Source organism: Antechinus flavipes, chromosome 1, assembly GCF_016432865.1.
Source record: "Antechinus flavipes isolate AdamAnt ecotype Samford, QLD, Australia chromosome 1, AdamAnt_v2, whole genome shotgun sequence".
Classification (NCBI taxonomy): Eukaryota; Metazoa; Chordata; class Mammalia; order Dasyuromorphia; family Dasyuridae; genus Antechinus; species Antechinus flavipes.
This window is the reverse complement of record NC_067398.1, coordinates 123957057-123983482: the sequence shown is the minus strand read 5'-3', so window position 1 is coordinate 123983482 and position 26426 is coordinate 123957057. Positions and strand designations below refer to the sequence as shown.

The following is a 26426-nucleotide window of genomic DNA, read 5'->3' as shown; positions in this document are numbered from 1 at the left end:
ATATGGACTGTCTTTTCAAATAATGATTTAATAATTTTAAATAAGTTAGTGTTATATTGAAATAATTTTATGTTGCTTGTACAGATGTCACATTACAAAGTATTATCACTAATCTGTGGCAGAGAGGGGAAAAGAGTATATATGGCACTCTAAACAAGTAGTATTAATTGAATAAAATAATTGGAAAGAATCCATTTAACATTTTTTAAATACTATGTATAGCAATATGATTTATCACTGTTGCATAAGGCATTGTTCAATTCAACTTCCAGTGATATGAGTTGTATGTCAACTTTACAACATTACATGGTAACTTCTAAACTAATTTGCCCAAAGTAGAAAAGTCTTTTTCATACCTAGTATAAATCCAGCTTGGTCATAAGCAAATACATTTTAAGATGTATTGCTATAATGCTTCCTCTACACTATACATTATTTTCCATGGATTATTACACAGTTTCAAAAATCTCAAAGAAAAAGCCTACTATATGCATATATCAGGAGGATCAGGAGAACCCTTTATAAAATTGCTGTGTCCCTTGTTCACTCAGGAATGGATTGGAGGACTCACCAAATCAGAGGGTCCCCTTGATTGTTTTGAATGCACGTAACTTTATATACATTTTATACAGCAGAGTTCTATAAATCTAATCTTTGTTGATATAGTGCATATATAATGTTTAGGCTATAAATAAGAGGGGAAACTGTTGATAAAGAATACATGAGATGGGGAATGTTTTCATACAAATATGGAGTATATCTTCTATATGTGTGTGCTTATGTATAAATACATTTGCATAGATTCATATTACAAAACCACCGAATGCCCCCCTCTCCTTAAGCTCATCCACTTCTGAAATAAAATGGATAGTCTTTCAAAGGGGTAGAATATTACTCTAATTGTATTTAATAGATGCAAGATCCCACTTCCACTGGCCAAAACGCCAGAATTCCAGACAGCCTTTTGTTGGAAGGGCCTTACAGCCAGCCCTAGGTTCAGCCGATTGCCACATCATCTCGAGCTGCCAGAGGGGTACAAGTTGTCTTCCACTCCTACCTGCCCCCTCTCCAAAAGCCCTTATCTGAAATGTTGCCTCTAATATAAATCTCACTGAACCAAGAGCTAGCTATACTGCTGGGATTTCCTCCCGCCCTTAACTGAGTCCCAGCGCCGTAGGGAACTAGATCCTTCGGTGGCTTAGGCAGGAGTTAATAAACAGTTAAGTTTGGAAGACTCAGCAGACACGTTGAGGGGGAGTAACCAAGCTAGAGCAGCAAAAACATCACAGCGCATTCCTGGGGAGTCCTTAGCTGCCAGCATCTGATTAGAACCATATCTCTCACTGTGAGTGGCTAGCTCCGCTCGGGAGCCTAGTGTACAACCGAGTATTTAACCGGCCCGCGGGGGTTGGCCAGTCCGCCCGGCAGAGGGTTTGGGGAACAGTGGGAAAAAAAATCATGCTCGGAGCTGAAAGGAGTTAGTTTGTAAGTAGCTGGATTTTCTGATGTGTTTTTTTTCCCCCTTTTTCCCCCTTTTTCCTTTCCTACCTCTGCTCTCCGCTTTCACTTCTTGGAGGTCCAGAGCTGGATTTGGGCTAGTTTTTTCCGGCCCATAATGAGCAGGCTGTGGGGAACTAGCTGAGCGAAGACTGAAGACGTGCGGTAGGAGCTGACGGTCCTGGAAGCCTGCATAGAGACAGGGCTGGTGGTGAATGAACTTACCTTCGGAGCTCGGGCTTAAACCCGGCTGTGTGGAGAGGGAGAGAGGGAAGGAAGGAAACTGACACCCTGACTGCCTTTTCCAGAGGAGGGGGAGGCGGACGCCGGCAGCTTTTAGAAAGCTACCGTTGTTGGTTGTGGCTTTTCCTCCTCTCCGATGACCGCCTAATTAGCTCCCCGATGTATTTGTTTTTGCTCGCTGACTAACAAAGAGAGTGGACTTGGTTTGTGAGGTTCTGGGGCTGCCTAGCTAAGAGTGACAAGCGCAGGGACTGAACATTCTTTAACTTTGTCTTGCTCTCTCGTGCTGAGGTCGGTCCTAAAACAATAGCTGCCGAAGATATAGGACCGACTAGTTAGAAGGATTGAAAAAGCCTTATCGCCGCCGCCGCCGCCTTCGGGATGGGGATGGCGCTGAGGCGGGTGGGCTCTGTGGGCTGGACTGGCTGGACTTACAGGGGGGACGGGAAATGGAACGGATTTTTTTTTTTGGGGGGGGACAAAAAAGCTCAGTGGCCAGCTATAAATGTAGCGGTTTTCAGAGTTACTTGGTGTTAGGTGTCTCTTTTTTAACATGCCCACGGGCTCGAGTGATTTCTGCCTTCGGTTTCTGGCTCAGAACTTTGCTGAGATTATTATTTTTTTAATGACTGAAGCCTTAGCTGGAGGGAGGGAATTCTGGCAACCCCTCCCAAATTTAACGTGAGGTTCAGAAACTAGCTTCTCTAAGCCAGTGAATAACTTTAATATGGCAGAAGGGAAAGGCAGGGAGTGACTGGATGGAGAAGAGGACTTAATCTTGAGTTTTAAAATATCAGCATTGCCATAGTAATTTCTCATCAAGAAATTAATGAGACTTCTTGGCCCCTGTCAATGTGGGGGAAGGGAAAAACCAAGAATAGCTCGGACAGAACCTGAAAAATGCTGGGGGAGAAATCTCCCCAAGTATCGGATTAACTGTCTTAAGTAGCTTTTCTTAGTGTGACACATAGTATGCTTTTCCTATATAGTTTCTCCAACATTAGCTTTCCTGCCCACATAGGAAAGAACATGTGCCAGGTTGTTTTTCCCCCTTCTTTTTTTAAAATGGAGAGAGGGAGGAGAACATATAGAAACCACCAGACAGATTGCTGACACTCGGGATCTAAAACAAGCATCTTACAACAGAAGCCTTGTCGTGACTCCTCATTTATTTGTTCTGGGCCCTGTCACTACTCTGAGACAGATTTCAATCACAAGGAGGGAGATAAGTTTTTATGGAGCTTGAAAATTCAGGAGATCTTGGCAACTTCTTCTTTAATCCTTTTTGGAAAAGGGGAGAGAAAGTTTGGGAAAACAACATCGACACTCCTAAATTAATAAGACAAAATTGACCAGTCAATTTTCTCCTAAAAAGGCAGTATGAAAAGATTACCATGCAGTTCAATAGTCTGTCCCTTTTAAGGTAGATGCTCTTTGTTGCTGACATTCTCCATTAGTTTTGGGGGTTTTTCCCTTTAAATTTCAAGTATCTTTATGGAAACTTGGATTTGATATCTTTTCTCTGAACTTTTGGATATTTTTAACAAATCATTCATTTGTCACCTACTCCTTTAATCTCAGATATGGAGTGGATGCTTTGACTGTGTATTATGTGTGCAGATGTATGTATATAACACCCATTTCTTACAAATATGGGAAGAGAAGTGTTAAAAATACAAGTTAAGTGATTTATTTAAAATACAACTAGTGAAGAATAGACGTTGATATAAAATAACTGGTGGGCTCAAGACCTAGTTTAAGATTGAAAATCCAAATTTCTTTGCAATTGCATTCTTCCCACGTAACTATGAATTCTGGGCTAAGTGGCATGCATTATTCTGTTCCTATACATTCTCAATGGCTTCTAGGACAATTTATTGATATGAAAGGGATGTTGAAGACTTCTGGGTCTGGCTGATTGGCTAGTTGGGAACATTACTGAGATGCTAAGTCATTCCTTCTTGTTTATTACTTAGAGATCAAGAGAAGGCAGAAACACATGCTTAACAGTTTGGATTTTTGACTAGCAATACGTTTTGAGAGACTTGGGCCTCTTCAAAGGCAGTGACTATGTTGTTGTTTTTCTAATTTTTATTTTTCATTCCTGTCATTTGATGTTGGTAAACTTAAATTTAGCCTAGTAACCTGCCTACCCTTCATAGGTTAGCTTGTGGCTATATTCTCCTCTACTTTAAATCTCAGCCTTTCAGACTTTTCCTTCTTTGTTTCTGCTTAATGGAAAAAATTAAGATGTTGAAATGCTTACCCATCTGTAGGGGAAAAAAATTATTCCTCAGACAATCTGAAAACTCAGCAATGGTTGGACATTGCTTTACTGGTCTTTAAAATAAAGATAACCAGTTGCAGAGGCTTGGAGTCTGCCTGACTTGGAAGACTGAGCTAGTTGCTGCAGAAACATGCAGTTGTCTGTACTTCTGAGTGAGCATAAGCAGAATGTCAATATGAAACACCTGAGCTAAAGAAAGTGGTATTTTAAAATGTTTTCTGGCTCTGCAATGCAACACTACGGTTGAATCCATGCCATTGCAATTCCAGAGCTGGAAGAAAGTCTGGACCAGAAACTTAAATTAACTATGCTGACATGGTTGATGTGTTTTGGATCAAAATCTTGTTTGTTTGTTTTTTAAATAGTGGCTCTGTACCCCAAAGAAAACTAATATATGCATTAGGAACATGAGAAATCAAGTATTCTAATCTAATACGGAGGTGGGCATGAGGTAGGAGATGATGTTCTTTGATTTCATAGTGGCGAAATGGCCACATAGTCATTGGGATCATGGAATCCTAGATATTTCTAAGACCTGGAAGGAATTTTAGAGTACTTGATTTGAGAGTGAAAGGGTGTATATTTAAATCAAAGCCTTTCCTTTTTGATTTGGGGCAAATTACAATCTCACTGAACTTCACTGGGCCTTCTCTGTGAAATAAAGTGATTAGATTGAATGACCTCTATGGGTCCTTCCAGCTCGATATCTATAATTCTATGAACCCCCTTCATTTTAAATATAAAGAAGCCATGGTCTAGAGAGGAAGACCGGTCCAAGACCAATCACTTAAATCTTGGCAGAAGTGAGAAACTAATCAATGTCATCTAACTCTAAATCTATTGTTCTTTCAAATATATCATGCAGTTTCTTAATCTGAATGCATACATCTTTTTTTTTTAATTATAGCTTTTTATTTACAAGTTATATGCATGGGTAATTTTTCAGCATTGACAAATGCAAAACTTTTTATTCCAACTTTTCCCCTTCTTCCCCACACCTCTTCCCCCAGATGGCAGGTTGACCAATGCATGTTAAATATGTTAAAATATAACTTAAATACAATATATGTATACATGTCCAAACAGTTATTTTGCTGTACAAAAAGAATCGGACTTTGAAATAGTGTACAATTAGCCTGTGAAGGAAATCAAAAATGCAGGTGGACAAAAATAGAGAGATTGGGAGTTATATGTAGTGGTTCTCCCAGAATTTTTTCGTTGAGTGTAGCTGGTTCAGTTCATTACTGCTCTATTGGAACTGATTTGGTTCATCTCATTGTTGAAGAGGGCCACATCCATCAGAATTGATCATCATATAGAATTGTTGTTGAAATATATAATGATTTTCTGGTCCTGCTCATTTCACTCAGCATCACTTCATGTAAGTCTCTCCAGGCCTTTCTGAAATCATCCTGCTGGTCATTTCTTACAAAACAACAATATTCCATAATATTCATATGCCACAATTTATTCAGCCATTCTCCAATTAATGGGCATCCACTTAGTTTCCAGTTTCTGGTCACTACAAAGAGGGCTGCCACAAACATTCGTGCACATACAGATCCCTTTCCCTTCTTTAAAATCTCTTTGGGATATAAGCCCAGTATCAAAGGGTATGCACAATTTGATAACTTTTTGAGTGAATGCATACATCTTAATGCAGTTTGGATCATGTTAGTGCCTGGGAAATAGGAAGGGGAATGTAATAAGAGACAAACTTGCCAGAATATGTATTGAGCAAGAAACCAATCTAACCTCCCACCCTCACCAGAACCCCACACTACATATATACACTATACAAGTAAATAAATAACGTTTTTTGTAAAATATTCGTTTTATTGAGGCTTCATAGTTAGGTATCATATATCACTGAATAAAGACAAGCATTCAGATCTTTTAATATAAACAAGGCAAGCAGATTTGTCCTCCACATTTGGTACAAACCAGACCAAAAATGCCTCTGCTTGTGGTTCAAAAGACTCTCCATGATCTAAATGATCTTTCCTACTTATATTTTATCAACCTACTCTTTTCCCCTACACACCACCTCCATAACTACATAAAAAGGAAAAAAAAGCCCTTTCTCAAAAAATCTGAATTGGATGGAAAGAGTAAGGAAACAGGGACCACCCATATTAATTGCAGTGACTGGGCTAGCCATCTGTGGAGTGATGGGCTGCCTACACAGCAGGGCACATGGCCAACGATAGCTCCTTTTCATGAATTCTTTTCTGAGCCTTGAAGAAAGTCTGTGACTCCAGAGTCAGAGGGAGTCTGAACAAATCACTTCCTGACCTAAAATGAGAGTGACACTTTTGGCAAGGGGAACTATAATCTCCCTTTCCCTGTCTGCTCCCCCTCTCCCCCATCTCTTTTGTTTTATTACCCTTCATAATCTTTTTTCCTAACAAAAAAAATCTTTTAACAAAAAAGATGGAAAGGATTACTAGGAGACTTTGGGGTTCAAAATTAAGGCTGGACTGATAGAGAAAGGGGTTTAGGATAAGCCCCACTCCCATAATTTGTACAAAGTATCTAATGCCTATAAGTGTACCTTGTATTTTATAAGCATTGGCGCTTAGGATGAGGAGCTAGGTGCATGCTTGTATTTTGGAATCAGGCAACAAGTTAAATTATATTAAAGGCATAAGGAAACAAAAATCTGAAAGAATTAGGGTTGAGCCAAGAATAATCCCTGGGAGAAGGTGGGAGAGTAACTTCCCAGAAAATTAGGTAGGGGAGGTTTAAGTTCAGGGAATTTTAGTGATGTGTCCTCAACAGGCCCCCTCTAATTGGTTAAGGCCTCGATCTATTGCATAACACTCAAGCTGGTGAAACTGGCTGTGTCACTCTGAAGTAGATGTGTTGCCTTTATGTTATTTCATGGGATTGCTGAACTACCCCCAAGGCATACAATATAATACAACCTGACTGCTTTGTCATGTTTCCAGAACTGTAATCTTTCTCACCTTGCTTCTCTTATGGATCAGCTGCAGCACTTAGTAATACTGACTGACTTCACTTCTGAGGAGAGAACAGAGAGAAAAGGAGAGAAATCTTGTTAGAAAAAGTGCCAAAGTATAAGTGATAGCCCTAAATGGGATGAGAGAAGCAAACTGGATGGATTAAGATCACTAAAAAATGATGAGGCAATAAAAAGTGCATTTAAGGTGCTGGTTATTTTAACAAAAACCTAAATTAGGTTCTAAATTTTTCAAACCACATTTTCAGGCATCGACTTTTACCTCTTCTCTTCCTCTTCCCTCTTCCCTTTCCCCTTTCACTTCTTCATGATGGCATATCCCTAGCTCTAGGGAACATGTGTGTTGCTTCATTTCTTAGTACTGGAGCTGCCATGCCTTGTTTCTCCATTAGAAAGTTGGAGTGGTAGTATTCAATATGTATTCATTCATATTGTGATTTTACCTTTTTGGGGGGGGCAGGGGGAGGGAAGGAGGAGCAAGAAGAAAACTAGAATCATGATTTCAGATGGCACAGGGAACTCCATATCAGAAAATTGCCTCTACTAGTAAAGATTGGCATCTATTCTATCTTAAAGGTTGCCTAAGGTACTGAGAAATCCCATAGCTAGTATGCTTTACGATTGATACTGCAATTTAGGTTTTCCTGATTTGTCAGCTCTCTTTTTCCCTACCTTTCCACTGATTTTCTCATTTTCTCTTTATTTCTTCCTTCCTTTCTTCTCTTTCTCTCCTCTCCTCTTCTCTCTCTCTGTCTCTGCCTCACTCTCTCTCTTTCTCTGTGCCCCTCTTTTCTATCTTTCTCTCTCCCTTTCCTTCCCTCCCTCTCTTTCTGTCTTCTCCCAAGAACTACAAATTCTCTTATGTAATGATAAGTCTGTTTAAAGTCTGCATTGTACAGTATTCTTATTTCTATTTTATAGAACACAGATGCAAATTTAATAAGTTTCAAGGAGTGGGACCTAAATTTTGAGGATCCCAAGCCCAGAACTAAAAATCAGGACATGGGTTAGGAAATATCCTGACCGACGGTCAGGTAGAGAGAGACACAGAGTTTAGAGTCACAGAAACCAGCATTCAAATTCTGTCTCTGTGACCTACAGCAAGTTATTTAATCTCCTAAAGTTTCAGTTCTTCTCATCAATAAAATTAAATAGGAGGTTGGACTAAATGACCTCGAAGTTTCCTTCTAGCTCTAAATGACCTCTAGTAAAATAGATAACTAAATCTGGATCTCTGAATAGATAACTAAATCATGATTTCTAATGTGCTTTCAAATTTGCCTGGAGGGTAGGGGAGAGGGTGGAGCTTTTTTTTTTTTTTTTTTTGATTGTTGTTTTTTAAAGAGGGTGTAGTATAATGGTCAAAGATTTGAGTTGTGGGACCCAACTCATTGCTTTCTCCTGTCACTAGCTAGTTTGTGTGTCCAGGGAAAAGTCATTTAATTGTTTTTCTTGCATCATCAACAACATTAATATAATACCCTGTGTACCTCACTGGGAGACATGAAAGAATGTATGTGAAGTTATAGTACAAGCCGAAAGGTAAGGGGTTTTGTGTTTTGTTTTGTTTTGTGACTATTCTGACTTCCTATCAATAGGGATAATTACTCAGAGGTGGTATTCCATGTTAAAGTATGGTATATTAGGAAATGGAAAATCTGGGCGAGTTTACTTTTCTAGAGAATAATCAATAAATCTCCTTTATTGTCATGTGCCAAACACTGTGCTAAGGACTAAGGATACAATTTGGAGTAATTGTTACTTTAAAGGGAGTAACGGAGGGGAATATTTCAAGTGTATCCAAAATCTGTTTAAAAACAGGACTCGACTTAAAGTTTAAAAAACGACAACAGCATTTCCAATAGATTTTCCACTATTACCTTCACAGTGGTCACTCATGTTCAAGCAAGGGAGATGTGCCAATTTCATACTCTTATCAGATCTTGTCAGTGTAGGAATGGCAGACAAGAGAGTCAACTAAGCATCCAGCCTACACCCTAGCGTATTTGATATTCAACAAATTCTTTCTAAATGTCTACATTTTTCAGGACATGGTTCTAGGAACTAGAGAGATACAAAGTATAGAAATTTCATGACCTCTGCTTTCTTGGCACTTACAATTTAGAATTTAATTGCTAGTTCAGCTATCTTTGTAGGCTATTCCTGTTACAAAATTCATATTTCTTGTGTGTGGTGTAAGCATTCTTTTAAAGGGTGTGACTAAACTGGATTTTTTAGCATTATATAGAATAATCTGAGAACATTGCTAAGCTCCCCATTCCCCATCCCACTTCCCCCCCAAAATCAAAACACCCAAAATCCCCCACAAATCCTTGGACCTTTTGGCATCACACTTCCAAAGAGGAATAAATCATCCACCCTTAGGAAAAAAGATTAAATTCCATTAAAATCAAGGATAATGTCCTAATCTGCCTCTCCCCTCATTACAAGAACACCACTCTGGTTCAGCACTAGGCTTTGCAGTAATACATGCTTAACAAATGATTGTTGAATCAATAACTTTCATTGCTGAATATCTAATGACTCCAATTGCAACGATTTGGGGAAGAATATGCTCTTTGCTTCCCAGGAAACACATCAAAATGAGGAACATCAATTTTTTCTTATGATTTAGACCAAAGTACTTATACTTACTAAATAATCAACCTCAGTTCTTATGACTTAGGATAAGGTTTCTTGATATAAAGACTCTTGAAATGCTATGGGCTCCTTTATCAAAACTCTGAAATGGCCTCATTTTGGACAGCATGTCATCCATATAGATGCTTTTTATGGTATTCTTCCAACCTTGCTAAAGCATACAGTAAACTAAGCAGTTAAATTTTCCTTTTTCTTTGCCCTACTTTTTAATAACAACTTATATGAAAATAGTCAGGACATATGGAAAATGGTGAATTTTCATTTGGTTTCAGGTACCTTGATCTTATTCATAATTTGTCAATTTGCTTTCATGAATTTTTTGACAAGAATGTTAGAAGCCCCAGTATCCAACTTACAGGTCCACCAAGTATTTTTACTTTGCCCATGGAGAAGCTTTCTCAGCTGTTTAAACTTTTACATATATCCAAAAAGTAATTCCAACAAACCTCCCCTTTAAAAGCATTCAACAGATGTAGGGTGACACTAATCTCCTTAAACCAGTGTGTCTTGTTAGAAGATAGGGAATTCAGCTTAATGTAATTTCTTTTAAGCTTCCTGAGTCCAGACATGGGTGTTGCATCCATATTATTAGTTCTGATGGAAAGCCATAATTGCCAAAAAGATCATGTTTCCTGTCAAAAGTATTAATAGTCCTGCTGCACAAATTGTTCAGATTAACATCTGGGATAGGGAAAAATGTTCTGGATTGTAATGATACTTACATAATAAACTGGCAACTTAACATCTATAAATTTCATCTGCGGCCTATTGGTGATCTATACCCATTTAACCCATATGTGAAATACTCTATACAAAGACTCTGTGCTGGAGATGGAAAGAGGCATAAATAATTTAAGAAGGCTGTAATCTGTTATGTAATCTAATAGGGAGTAAAACATAATCCAAAGCATATATTATTTTGTTCAAGTACTATGTGAATAGTATGTCCAAAGTTTTATGAGGCTGCAGGCACACAAACTATACTTTTAGCTGGGATAGTCAGGGTGGCAATATTTGAAATGGGCCTTAAGGATAGGTTGATGTCATGATTTCAATAGGAGGACTTAATATCATGAAATTCTAGATCTTATCACAATACTCATTAGCAGAATAATTATGGGCAATATTTCTGAGTCTTAGGACTAGATCTGTGATTTCATTTGTATAAAGAAATTTTAGATGAAAAAATTCTCTTTATCAATGGAATTTAAAATCATCTCTTCAACTTCTCAGTGCTTTAGATAACTTGCTAAGATTAGGCAATTTCCCCACCTGTGTGTCTGAGGTAGAACTTAAACTCAAGTATTCCGTTTCCTTATTGGGTGAAGATGAGGGAAGTTTGAAAAATGGCATGAACAAAGGAACAAGCAGGAAGGTTCTAATGTGTTTAAGAGATATCTAACAATTTAATTCAATTGGAGTATGAGAAAGAGCCTGGGACCAGACTGGGGAGAACTTTAAATATTATCCTGAGGCTTGTACTTATTTTTTGTAATAGTCATGGGGGTTAGCATTCACTTTGAAGTAGAGAATCCATTCTGGCTTAATGTAATATGCTAGTGCTAATGTACCATAAATTGGAGTAAAATAGAAATCGACAATTGTATGTTATACTACACATTGGTTTCATAATAGAAAAGTATGTTAGTATCCAAGACCTCAATATTGAGTCCAACCCACAACTTATTCCACTTTAAACTTAACGTTGAGTTAGGTACTGCAAAAAGATATGAAATAGTTAATATCTTTCTGAGCAGCTTGTTTTAAACTCCTGAAATAGTCTTTGTGTAAAACCCTTATTATCCCTTGAAGTTTTAAATGCAAATGAAATGCACATAGGAGATTCAGTTTTATATGAATGATTACTATCCACAAATATCTAAGTCTGTTTGAATACAAAATTAAATAAAATTACTAGGGAGTAATATAAGACAATAATTCCAAGATTGTGTATAGACAAATGCTGGGCAATATGGGTCCAAGAGGAACTTGTAGTCCAGACATCTCTTACCCAAAAAGGCTTTGTGAAAAAGATAATTTGAGGAGGACCTTGAAGAATGTATTTGAATTAAACATGTAGAAAGAGACCGTGTGAACAAAGACATAAAACTATGAAGAAATATGTTCCAGATAGTGGATATATGTGTTGGAAGATGTGGTTCCATAATCAGGAGAGATTGGCATTGAATTAATGAGGAATTATTATAGGTTCTCAAGTTGGGGAGACAACTGAGAGAAGATGTTGCCCCTCAAATTTTACTTTGGAATTGTGAACATGTATCCCCACTTTCCCTAATAGATTGTGACTCCTTGAAGGAAAGGATTACTTCAGGGTTGTTGTTGGTGGATGTGTGTGTGTGTGTGTGTACCATCAATACCTTACAAATAAATGACACTAAAAAATTGTTATTATTCCTCATAATAGGAGAAATCAAGGAGCAGGATATAGTAGAATAATATATACTGGAGTTTCTCTCTCCCTCCACCCAATCTGTTATGGCAATGAAAACATGAGGTGCTCAGGGTATACTAGCTGTAATGCCCTAAGGGTTTTTTTTTTTTTTTTGCCCTGCTCCATTGGACAAATTTCCATGATTATCTACCACCACAAGCAAAATCTCACCAAACAAGTATTTGCATGCCTGGTGGCACAAATGATACAAAGTTGTACAAGGCAATCTTTCTGTCTTCCATGGAGGCTTCATTCTAGAGAAGATTCAAGCTGATACTGTAGTTAGGAACCATGAGTAAAAGTTGAACAAAGTACTGTCATTCCTGTGAGGAAAAAGAGGTCACTTTGTGACTGATTTAAGATAGCTGGATTTTGTGGAGAAGAGGAAAGGTCATGTAACTATCTTAATCTGGAATAATGGATTGGAAATAGAACAGAATTAATAAAAGTTCTATCACCCAAGTATGCTTTAAACTCAAAATTATACTTGAGTATAAGCAACCAGATATTAGAAATAAGCCAAACTCATAGATTCTATTCCATCCCTCTCCCCATTTTTTGTCTATCCCAACAGATCCACTTGCTTATATATATTAAAAAGTTGGGACTTTGATGTGTTTGTATACTCAATATTCCCAATAATTCTCATAGTTGGAAGAAAGGTTATATAGACTTATCCTCTGGTCCAACACAAGGATCCTTTCCAAAATCCGTAACAAGCATGTCAGCCTTTTAAAAATATTTTTGGAGTCTAAGTTCACATCAAGACAATTTATTCCATTGTTGGATGTTTCTCAGAAGGGAAGAAGGATAACTCTTCCTTCTTTGTTAAATCAAAATATTTCTTTTCATCTTAAATTTTCCTTCTTGGACAAAATAATGGGTCTGTTTTCTTTTTGTGAAAGGCCATCAAATATTTAAAGTGGTCCATGACATCTTTGTTTCCTTAGCACATCTCCTGAATCTAAGTCTCTTTTTTATATCTTCTTTTTTTTTAGCTTTTTATTTTCAAAATACATGCATAGTTTTCAACATTCACTCTTGCAAAATCTTGTGTTCCAGATTTTTTCTCCCTTCTTTCCTTCACTCTCTCTCTTAGACATCAAGTAGTCCAATATATGTTAAACATGAGTCTTTTTTTTAGCTTTTTATTTTCAAAATGTATGCATAGTTTTCAACATTCACCCTTGCAAAACCTTGTGTTCCAATTTTTTTTCTCTTTTCCTTTCCCTCACTCTCTCCCTTAGACATCAAATAGTCCAATATATGTTAAACATTTTCAACATTCATTCTTGCAAAACCTTGTGTTTCAATTTTTTTTCTCCCTTCTTTTCCCTCACTCCCTCCCTTAAGACATCAAGTAGTTCAATATATGTTAAATATAAATATATACACACACACACACACACACACACATACATATATATATATATATATTTCCACAATTATGCTCCACAATCAGATCAAAAAGGGAAAAATGAGAATGAAAATAAAAAGCAAGCCAACAACTACAAAAAAAAAAAAAAAAAGGTGAAAATACTATATTGTGATTCACATTCAGTCCTCACAGTCCTCTTTCTGGATGTAGATAGCTCTCTCCATCACAAATCTATTGGAATGGACTTCATTACCTCATTATTGAAAAGAGCCATCACAATTGATCATCACATAATCTTATTGTTGCTGGGTAAAATATTCTTTGTACTATTCACTTCACTTAGCATCAGTTCATGTAAGTCTCTCCACCCTTTCTGAAATTATCCTGCTGATCGTTTCTTATAGAACAATAATATTTCATAACATTCATCTACATAACTTATTCAGCCATTCTCCAATTGATGGGCATCCACTTAATTTCCAGTTCCTTGTCACTACAAAAAGAGCTACTACAAACATTTTTGCACATGTTGCTTCTTTTCCCTTTTTTATAATCTTTTTGGGATACAGGCATAGTAGAGACACTGCTGGATCAAAGGGTATGCACAGTTTGATAACCCTTTGGGCATAGTTTCAGTTTGCTCTCCAGAATAGTTGGATCAGTTTACAACTCCATCAACAATATATTAGTGTCCCAGTTTTCCCACATCCCCTCCATCATTTATCATCATTTTTTCCTGTCATTTTAAACAATCTGAGAGCTATGTAGTGGTACCTCAGAGTTATCTTAATTTGTATTTCTCTGATCAATAATGATTTAAAACATTTTTCCATATGATTAGAAATAGTTTCAATTTCTTCATTTGAAAATTGTCTGTTCATATCCTTTGACCATTTGTCAGTTGAAGAATGTCCAAGTCTCTTCTTTTTCAAGTTAAGTCTCTTCAGCTATTTCTCTTACTATTCTTCTGTCCTCTTAATTGACACTTTGAGGAAAGCAAATTTAGAATCATAGCTATATATATATATATATATATATATATATATATATATATATATATATATATATATGTATATATATAATGTGTATTCCAGTGTTCAAGATTTTGTAATTTGCTTCTGTTCTCCTTGCCAAAGAGAATGACTTTTTTTTTTGTATTGGAAATGATAAAACAAAAGAAAAATGGTTATCAAGGAGTTGATGTCTAAAATAAGTGAGTAGATAGTAATGGCTAAGAGGTAGAAAGAGGATCAATTTTGATCAATTCAAGTTACTAGGCTATGATCTGCTACATCTTCCAATAATAAAAGAAATAGTAGATGACCCTCTATAAGTGCTACTTTAAAAACTACATAATAAAAAAGAAAACAGTAAGTCTAAAGAGAACTAAATGTCCCAATCTTTCTCTCTCTCTCTCTCTTTGACACACACCCCATCCACAGACACACACAATTGGGGTTGAGTGGAAATGATAAATCTGCAAATGATATGCCAAGAAGATTGGTTCTGATTCATGTAAAAGTTTCAGAATAGTTTATGAATATGACTACAAAGAAATCCAGCATAGCTCCATCAAGATCAGGTTATATATATATATATATTTTTTTTTTCCTTAATTTTTAGGAATTATCAAACTAAAAAAGCAGTAGTGTGCCATGTTCATTCATTTCCTAGCAGTGACATCACATTAGGAAAATAATAATAATTAAAATAAACATATATGTTGCTAACTATATGCCAGGCACTATGCACTACAACAATTATGGGAGATTGGTGTTATTATCCCCATTTTATAATTGAGACTGAGGCAAACAGATTAAGCAATTTGCCCAAAGTCACACAGCCAATAAGTTTCTGAGGTTAGAGTTGAAAGTGAGTCTTTCTTATTTGAAGCCCAGCATTCCATCCATTGCATCATCCAACTGCATCAGTTTACAAATTGTTTTATGCCGATTGTGACAATCTTAAATTCTTACAGCCATTATGTAAATTAACATGCTTCAAAACATTCTTTTCCATTTAATTCACCCAATAGGCACAAGTAGATAATCCTTTAAGTATAATTTCAACTAGATTTTTAGCAAAGTAATTCACAAAGTCAGTCATTAAGCATTTATTAGGCACCTACTACATACCATAGGCACTGTGCAAAGAGCTAGAGTTACAAAGAAGAGCAAAAGACATGTAGGAGCTCACACAGCTATCTACAGAATAAATAGGAAGTAATCTTGACTGAGGGGAGGCTTTAGAATTAAGAGAGACTGGGAAAAGCTTCTTGTAGAAGGTGGGATTGCTATATGAAAAATTGTCATACTGATTGATGCTTTTGCAAAAATATGTGTCCTAGATAATGCTACAGTTATATTTGGACCTAGTTACATGACAGAACTTTAAATGCCGTCATTAATGACTTTTTTTTTTGGCTGAGGCAATTGGGGTTAAGTGTATTGCCCACAGTCACACAACTAGGAAGTGTTAAGTATCTGAGACCAGATTTGTCTTTCTGACTTCAGGGTTGATGCTCCACCCACTGCGTTACCTAGCTGCCCCATCATTAATGATTTAATATCAACTTAACAAGAAGTCTCCAGTGAAGTATCAATGGGATCTGAATTCTGAACCTAATCTATTGAATATTTTTATCAAAATCTCAATAGGCTAAAGCATTAGGCTGACTCTACTATGATGATTTTAAACAAAGAAAACTAAAGTCTTGGGTATAAAATAACATCTTTTTTCAAAATCACAAGATAAAGGAGGTATAATTAGATAATAGTTCATCTAAAAAAAATTATTTGAGGGCTTTAGTGGATTACAAACTCAATATAAGTTAGTACCGTAATGCAACCTCCAAAAAGCATAATGCAATCTAAAGACTATATTTTTTTTAATGTTAAAAATAATTTAATATATCAGTTAACAGTCTCTTCACAAAAAAGTTTTTGGTGCCAAGAAAAAATGCATAGTAGCATACATACAGCGAGATGTTAGTATTCAAGTGTTTGGAATTCGAACTATAAATATAATCTGGTAGAAATAGTGGCATACTTTTGTAATATACAAGGGCATTGTTTCCATGTCCCTTACCTCAAAATGAAAATACATAAGCACTACAAATATAAGATAGAAATTGAATTTTAATGAGAAAAAATAATTAAAAGAGCTTAAAATTTAAGTCTTACATTTGCTTTTTTGCCCTGGAGTAGATTGCTATCTATATACAGATATTGCAATAACTATTTTGAACCAATTTTGTAGAGTTAGTAATTTTGCCTATAAATCAGCACAGAAATCTAATGCATGGCTTCTAGGAATGAAGAGGCAGTGGGTCTTGATAGTTAATAGAGCATTAGATATAGAAATATGAGTTCAAATCTTTCCTCAGACACTTAATAGTTATGTCATTGGTAATAGCACCTACTTCACAAGGTTCTCTTGAGAATCACATGAGATAATAAAGAATTTTGTAAACCTTAAGATAATATATGCACAGCTATTAGTATATTTTCTCTCACTCAGTCTTATTTTCCCTACATGTAAAATGAGAACATCTCCCAAGGTTGTTGTGAGTTCCATGTGTAAAAATACTTTGCAAAGCCTAAAAGCATTATTTAAATAATAAAAATAGTTATTATATAATAACCATATAATATAATAAATATAATAATAATTATTATTACTCTATCTTGGTCAAACCGCATTTGGAAAGTATTGTATTCTGTTCTATGCACTACAATTTAGGAAGAATTTTGAAAAGCTGGAGAATGTCCATACTAGGATGCTAAAGGGCCTTAGAGAAAAGACTGGAGAATTTAGTGAGGGAGAGAAGATAATAATATGTCTTCAATCACATGGAAGAAGAATCTTACATTTTTTGTTTGATCCCAAGGGCAAATTTAGCAGTAATGGGTTGATGTTGGAAAGACATAAATTTGCAATTGATGTTAGGAGAAACTTTTTTCATAGTAGTTAGTTGTACAAAAGTGGCATTTGCTATCTCAAGAGATTATTCCTCTTTGGAGATCTTCAAACCAAAGAAAGATTGGACATCTACTTGCCAGGTTTGGGGGGAGGGGAATTTCTTTTAGGTATAGATTAGATTAGAGATCTCTTCCAACTCAAACTGTGAGTCCATGATTCACTTCAAATACCAAGCACCTGCTTTGTATAAGGCACTCTATTTAGGCAACAATACCCTTCAAAGTAAGGAAAGCAAGTTATTGAGGTTGTAGATGCCTTGAGCATTGATTTTTTTTTAAGGTAATAAAGCCTGAAAAGTGTACACTTGTTTAGTATTTTTTGGCATTGCTATTGACTCGATAGAACAAAAGATGTTGAAACTTGCAAATCTGCCTGATATCTCTTAGAATGTAAGGTGATCATTATCAATGTTCTGTCACCTAATTGCTAGGAGTACAATGAAAAGTAATTCCGAATTAAACTGTGAGGATAGTCTTAAATACAATATCTTTATACCTATAAGACAATGTCATTGGGAATATTTGCCACACTTGCCAACAAATTACTCTTCATTCTTATCAAGCCAGTGATCTACATAAACTGCAGAACTCTCCACATGCTCTTTCTGATTCGAAAAGATTTATAGAGCAACATTATCGAAATGCATCTTCATGCATTCAAGGTTATGAGTAAATGTGAAGGTCTGGCATTATGATCTGACAATTGAGGAGATGAGTTCCCTTGCCATATGTGGTATCTTTCCTTAATTAGTACCTCTTGGACTGACTTCTTTGCTTTGTAATAAAGAAAAGCAATCTTTTTGCTAATGCTTCCCTCTGTTCTTAAGAATCATCCTTAAATCAATGGAAGCATTTAGATGCTCTTGTGCTCCACTAAACTGGGAAACTGTAACAAGTGAAAACAGCATTAAGGAGCAAGAAGTAAAATTTCTGTATTTACAATATCACATACAATGGAACATTTCCAGAGGAAAGTTTGAGCTTGAGCCAGACTTCTGATTTTTGGAGCTATAAGTAACTAGTTAAACAACTCTATCTAAACTTGCATTTGGTGAGGTAACATAATATGCAACATACATGTGCTTTCCTAGCTTAGGTCACCTCTGAGCTTGGGAAAGGAAGACTAACTCTAAAAATGAAATTCTCCAGGTGATATTCTATTCACACCTGCAAACACCTTAAAATAGCTCTTTATAGGGTAAACTCTTATCTGGCACATCTTGAAGAGTTCTCCTGTAAATTAGCGTGATCATTCAAATTTTCTGGCAGCTGGAAAACTTTTTCCCCCCTTGCTCTCAAGGGGACGTTAGCCACAGATACTAGAATGAAACTGTCAGATGTTGGGATGCCATCTAAGTTTACCTTATGTAGGCAAAGACTTTGATACTGAACAAACATGGCTTCTGACAACGAAAATGAAGATATCTATAAAAACTTCCTTGTATTATAGAAGTGATGTTCTTTTGGATGCTCTGAGTTTGAGCAACATTACTTTTTCCCCCCTCATCCATTTTGCTTCAAGATGGACTACCTTCATAGAGATTATTGTGTGTATATACACTCTTTAGTGAAAAATTTGATGATCTGGTATATTCGCTACTCATGTTACTTATACCATCTGTTCACTTCTAATGTGGGAGCTGATTAGCACCTTTATTCAAAGATCTCAAGGTCTAATGAAGATGGTTCTGCTTCAAAGTAATAGATACAAGATACAGCCACCAAAGGTGATTTTTTTTTTTTTTACTTTTTAGACTGAGCATATATGTTTGTGTCCTTTTTGATATGCTTCCTACACACAGCACTTGGTTTTCTTTTCTACTTGAGAACTTGACTCACTATCTACAGGATAGTCTGAACAAGACAGAATAAGGTAGTTTAATGCAATTTCCTCATTTTTTCTGGTAAGGAAAAGTGAAAATTTTAACTTTTCCAAACTTTCTTATCTAAGAATGACAGATAAAATTAGAATCTAGAGTCTAAAGCCTTCTTCAGTAGTCTTTCTTCTATAATATGACCACAGTTCAACAAGGATTTACTATGTACCTGTTATATACTAGACTGTGCTACAAACACAAACTTGAAAGCCCTCACCCTCAAGGAGCTTGTATTTTATTGGGGGAAACATTATGTACAAAGTTAAATACATTAAGAGGGAGATGAGGATTAATTTCCTGTGGGTAGTGACACTTGAAATGAATTTTGAGGGAAACAAGGAATTCTATGAGGGAGTGCACTCTGTACATAAGAAAGTATAAAGGCTCAGTAATGGGTTGGTGTGTTAAACATAAGGAACAGCAAATGTTCTATTTTGGCTGGCATGTAGAAGGTGTGAAGGGGTATGATAGGAAAGGGATGGTTTAGAGACACATTGTGAAAGGTTTTAAAGCTTAAACACTAGAATTGATATTTTATCTTAGAAAAAAGAACCAGAACTCTGATCAGGACAGTGACATAGTGTGACTTGAAATTTGGAAGCTTTTAGTTTGGTGATTTTATAGAATGTGGATTAGATGGCAGTGACTGGACATAGAGAGATCAATTAGGAAATTAAAATTCTTTAAGTGAGAGACAATGAAGCAGTGAAGTGAGAGACTGAAGCAGAGTGGTTATGGTATGAGTAGAGAAAAGTTTTAGAGGTAAAGTTGACAAAATTTGTCAACTTGTTAAATGCAAAGTGGAAGGGAGAGCTGAAGATGAGTTCTAGGTTATGAACCTGAGTGGTTTGGAAAGATGATGAAGCAAGGAAAATTAAGAAAGAATGCATTTTGTTTTGAACATGTTAGATTTAAAATGTCTATGGGACATCTAGTTGGAAACTTTGAATAAGCAATTCATGATGCAGAATAGTTTAAATGAGACCAGAGTTGGAGATATATAGATCTGGAAGTTGCCTGCAAAGAGATGATAGTTGAACTCAGGGAAGCTAATGAGTTTTCCAAGATGTGGGGTGAGGTGGGAAATAGGACATAGGACAGAGCCCCACAATTTATCTTGCCAATCTTAAATCCTATTGTTCTTTCATATGAACTTTGCTCCAGACCAGTCTGATTATCCTTACCTGCCTCCTACTTCCCCAACTTGCCTTATATGTAGCTATACTCAGGCATCATACTTTTAGGCTTATACTTTCCTCGCAATTTTCCTGTGAATTAGGTAGCACAAGTATCTCAATTTAAAGAGGGAGCTACAAAATCTAAGTTTAAATGTTTTACCCAGGCCTCCTGCCTCTTCTAGCACTTTTTTTTCTGATTTATTGCACCAATGCCCTCTTCCCTATCCTAACAGTTCAATCCCTTTTTGAACTACATTGCCAAATAATTGAGAAAGTGCTAGATTGTAGCCCAGTGCTAGATTGTAGCCCATCTTGCATAATTTACCTGACTAAACTAAGAGCCTTGGGGAAAGGCTGACAGGTGCTAGCTGTTGATATTTACTAAATGAACGTTCACTTTCATCTTCCTAACATTCATGGACTGAAAATCTAAACTATAACTATAAAACTTGTTGCCTTTTACTTTTAAGAACATACTTTTCCTATCTTAACCCCTCCAAGTAGAATGTAGCAAACTCCTTGAGGACAAGAGCCTAAGAAAGATACACTTTCAGGTATCCTTTCATTTCTAGTGCCTTTGAACATGGTAGATACTTGATGAGTACTTGAAAGACTTCTAAGGTGAAACAGTACCAAAAAGAAAAATTAAACATGGTGCAGTCTTTTCTGGCCTAAATTTAGGAAGAGATGGCTTCTTGTAGGAGAGTTAGCTTTCATAAAAGTTACCTTGTTTACAGGTATTTATTGAGCTCTTCAGTTAGTCATTTTTCACCACGTTTGAGCTTAAGCTTAAGGTTCCATTCCAGGTCCTTTTCTTATTCATCAGGAGTTGTAAACATATTCAATTAGTGCCACAAAAATGGTCTAATAGAATAATCAGAACACATGAGGTAATTTAGTTGGTATTCCAACACCTTCAAATGCCACACAACCACAGTAGTGAGAAATAATGACCATCTAATCACCTTGACCTTTCCATGAAATGCTAAGGACAAACTGAACTTTAAAGTAGCAACCAGTCTATTGCTAAATTTCTCCACAAATTAAATAGAATTCCTCTCAAAGAAACTTTTGTGAAGTTGAATGAGATATCATCTGTTTATATCTCTATAACATTAACTTAATAAAGTGCACCATCCATTCAAAAAGTATTACTGTTCTAAACGTGGTAAGGCTTTTTTTTTTTTTTTTTTTGAAGACCGATAATTCATATGAGTTTAAGCATCTATTCTTCAAGCTATTGGATAGTTTCCCTATGGGAGATTTATAAGATGATACAAACACCCACAATGAGACAGTGAGGGTGGGTTGTGATCTCTCATAGTAAAAAGTAGAATACTATGGGGCATCAAGGAAATACCAACATGGCCTATTCTGCTTACTAAAACCTAAGAACTCAGTTTTGCAGACTCACTTTCTTAATTGGATTAAACAACTTTTGAGGGGAGACCTTGTCTTCACAGGAACTAATGTTCATCTGGGGAAACAAATGATCTAATTAAGTCCCCCATTGCTATAAATGTCTCATGATAGGTGACTGGAAAAACACAGACACTTAACCCCAAAGCTCCAATTCATTGCTTAATCTCTGGTCTGAGGTCCAGTGTAGCATCCTTTTCATTCAGTGATTGAGTAGATGATAAACTACAGCAAACAGATGAACTCTAGCTTTGATTAGATAAAAGTCTGTTTTCTTGAAATATCCCCTGTTTGGGGAGTCAGTAATCCCCAATAAATACTTTAATGGTTCAGATTATGTCGGAAAGGACAGAGCTAGTGAAACATCTCACTTAAACACTAAGCTGTTTATGAACCAGGAAAACTTTAGGATGACTCATTAATTGCTTCACTTAGTACTTCCCATATTGACACATTCCTGTGGTGGCTAACTAGACCCTGTTGAAGGAGGTCTGTGTCACAGTTCAATGGAAATAACCTGAATATGTTGTGTAAGGGGCAAAACAACTGGGTGATAAAGCCAGATTGGTGGTTCAGAATGACAGTGTGGTCTTCACATAGGAAGGAGTTTGCTTTTTTGGTGTGTGTTAGCATAGTGTATCTGAGCACTGGCTTAATAAAAATACTACCTGTTGGAAGACTTGGAATCAGTCCCAAGGGTTGTTTGATGAAGGTCAGAACCCTCAGTTCCTCTTGATTCATCTGGGAAACTTTCCCAGGAGCATGGGAAGTCTTAACCACTATCTTCCTCCTTAACATGAGTCATGTCAACTTAAATAGAGTATGTGACTTTATCAACCCCAGGTATGCTTAGAAATTAAGTATTTAATAAGTAGGATAGGCATTCGATATATTCTAGTCTTTGAAAGAATAACACAGTAGAAAGAGTTCTGGAATTAGAAACCCTGGATTCAGATCTAAGCTCTGATGTTTGCTTGTTTGTGTGACTTTGAGGAGGTCACATAACTGGTTTGGTCTAGGATTCATCTAGATTGTTCATCTTTAAAAAGAGGGAGGTAGACTAGATGGCTTCTGATGTCCTTTCTTCTAGATAAGAAATCCTTACCTTAGGGTCTTTCAAATATTTTTTTTGTTTCTATTAGGCTAACTATATATTATTTAAAAACATGATTCTGAGAAGGGTCTCTTAGGTTTCACCACATGGCCCAAGGGGGCCACTGGACAGAAGTTAAGAACCCCTGAACTAGAGCTATAATCTATGAAGAGAACTTTTGCACTAATAGGTATAAATAATAATAGTTATGGATCAAATCACTCTTATGATGTGTTTGTTTTTTTTTAACTTAAAGCAAGATAAAATGCATGGGCCTTATATGCTTTGTTTTGTTTTTGTTTTTGTTTTAGCTGGTGAATGCCTTTTTAAAAAAATATTGAAAATACATATTGTTATTTTTTTTATTTTTAATGTGTTACATGCAATATTTGACATATTTAAAGTGTTCTGTGTGATTTCACTGAGAGAAAGGAACCTGATCCTTTTTTAATGCAGAAACCAACCATCCCTTGGGAAGAAATTAGACATTCTAAATTCATAGAATCAGATTTAGAACTAGCAGAAATGGGGATCATCTATTACAATTCCTTCATTTTAAAGATAGAGAGGTATTTGGATCCATTGAAGATAAGTTATTTTTTTCAAGGTAACAAAAGTAATAAATGGAAGGACCAGAATTTGAAGCCAACTCTTCTGTTCCTAAATCTATTTTAGGTCTTCTAGGTCAGAAATATCAAAATCAGAACCAGCAACAGCAGGCAAAACTCTCAAGTGACCTGGTACCAGATTAAAGTGTAATGGAAAATATTTAATAAAAATACAATATATCATAGATGATTTAATTTGTGGGGTTTTTTTTCAAGTCAATATATAACTGACAAGAGATCTGTTTTGGGTGAAATTTGACCTCATTATAATGTAGGCCACAGTTGTTCTTTTTTAGTCCTGCCATATATTTCCTTGTCTTTCTCCCTTTCAAGAGATAGATAGGTGGTGACCCAGTGAATGGAGCACTGAGTGTAGAATCAGAAAGACCTGCATTCAAATTTGTCCTCAGATACTAGCCGTGTGACCCTGAACAAGTCACTTAATGGTGTTTGTCTCTGTTCCTCATCTATAAAAAAAACTGCAAAAGGAAATGGCAAACCATTCCAATCTCTTTGCCAGGAAAATACCAAGTGGGGTCATAAAGACCAGACTTATCTGCAAAAGGATAACAATAACAAAAAAAAATGTTTTCCCTCTGTCTAGTCACAAAGACCAGAAAGAACACATCTAGAAAGAACATGCTTCCTTATTGCTACATAACAAAATCTTTTATTCAATTTATTCAATTTCACCTACTTTCTCCTGGGAAGCCTTCCCTGATTTATCCCTCTTCCACCTTGTATCATACTTGTATTAATTGTTAGTACTAGATAAAACCTTACTTTTTCCATCTGTAAAGACTAGATAGTTTTTGAGGGCCCCTCCAGCTCTATGAGTATATGGCTTATGATCCACAATTACAGCTAGCTTAGATCAGAGACACTACTTAAACCCACTGTCAGGGCTCCTCCCCATCAGTATGTCATGCTATCTCTTACATTTTACATAATTGATACTTAGTAAAATGCTTCTGTAATAATTAAAAAGCATCTTATCAAATGAAAAAGAGTCTTACTTAAAGTCATAAGTGAAAGTTCTCTAAAGAAAGTCATAATGAATAAAATATCACTTATGAATAATGTTGAAATGGCTAAAAATATTCCTTTCCTAGGAATGATCTCCTTAAAATAGATCCCTCGATCCCTATTATGGGAATTGAGACCCTTTTCTAACTATGAAGAATTAGGAAAGAAGGATATTAGTCCTTTCAAGGTATCAGTACATCAGACTATACCAGGAATTGACCTGCAAGGTACTCTTAAATTAGAGATAAAACTACAATCTTCCAAAGGTCTTGCTGATATAACAAGGAGAGAATTCTTCCACTTCATGAAATTGGTACTTTTTGTTAAAATCAAGATTGCAAAATCAAAGGCCAGGGAAGGATTTTAAAGGTCAGTCTCTCCTACTCACTATCTTTAGGGAAGAAAGTATTAGTATCATCTTAACTAGTTAGCTTAAAAAATTTTTTTAAACCTTTTATATGCAACAACTATAATAATAGATAAATTGTTGCTATCTAAACTCTTGCCTTCCTCATAAAGATAGTTTTTCTTTTTCCCTGCTGACAATAAAATAATAACTTTTTGAAAAATCTGACTTCCCTCCAGAACACTTAACAATAGTTAACAAATAACCAACAATAGTTGGTATTTCTGGTAACTCAATGAGTAATTTCTTATTTTCTTCTTCAGTTCATTTTACAGATGAGAAAACTGAGGCAAACAGTATAAAGTGACTTGCCCAGAATAATAGTTAATAATGGTTATATGCCAGACACTATGCTAATTTATGAAGATACAAAAGAAAAAAAGAAAAAAAGAACTAATATTTTCAAGGAGTTTATATTCAAATGGGGAGATAATATGTAAACTAATAGATATATACAAAACATACAGAATAGATACAAGATAACCTTGACAGTGGATAGAGCCTGAAATCAGGAGGATCTAAGTTCAAAATCAGCCTCAAACGCATACTAGTTGTGTGACTCTGTGAAAGTCACTTAAACAATCCTGTTTTCCCTCAGTTTCCTCATCTGCAAAATGAGCTGAAGAAGGAAATAGCAAACTACCCCAGTATCTGTACCAAGAAAATTATGAATTAATAAAAGTACCCAAACAAGGTCATAAAGACTTGGACATAAATGAACAAAACCAACAAATCTTAGGGGAAGCCCTCCTGGAAAAGATGGTGTTGCTTGAACTGAGTCACCAAGGATTCCAAAAGGCAAATATGAAGAAGGGGAGCCTTCCAATCAAGGGAGAGGGTATGGTAGCCAGTGCAAAAGGTATTAACTCTCCACTCAAGTGCCTAAAGGGTAATAACATATTAAAAAAAAAAAAAAAAAACCTGGAAAGGAGAAAGAAATGAGTCATGTGGGAAGGGAATTTGAAATGCCTATAGGAGTTGACAGAGAGTCACTAGAGCTTACATAATAGGTGACATGGTCAGACCTGCACATGAGAAAAACTCACATTGGCAGCTATGTGAAGTATAGATTGGAATGGAGAAATATATCTATGAAGTATAGATTGGAATGGAAAAATACTTAAGGCAAGGAAATCAATTAGGTGGCTGTTTAAATAGTTGGACTCTATGTCTTATGTTCTTAACTCTTTATCACATAGTTCCAAGACTAGTCTTTAGTAAAAAAAAAGAAAAAAAAGATCCTGACTTTACTCCATGTGTGACCTTAGGCAAAATAGCTTACCTCTTAGGGCTCCTTTCCTTATCTGTAAAATGAAGGGATTAGCCAATGATCTTAGA

The 26426-nt window shown here is 35.9% G+C and overlaps 1 protein-coding gene across 1 annotated transcript in view; it reads left to right on the top strand.

Annotated features, from left to right (window-relative positions):
• Positions 1 to 1351: 1351 nt before the first annotated feature.
• The window catches only part of DAB2 (DAB adaptor protein 2), a 68087-nt gene continuing 43012 nt past the window's right edge, over positions 1352 to 26426 (top strand). The window contains 1 exon segment of the mRNA XM_051990237.1: positions 1352 to 1485. The gene's annotated coding sequence lies outside the window, so the exon portion shown is untranslated.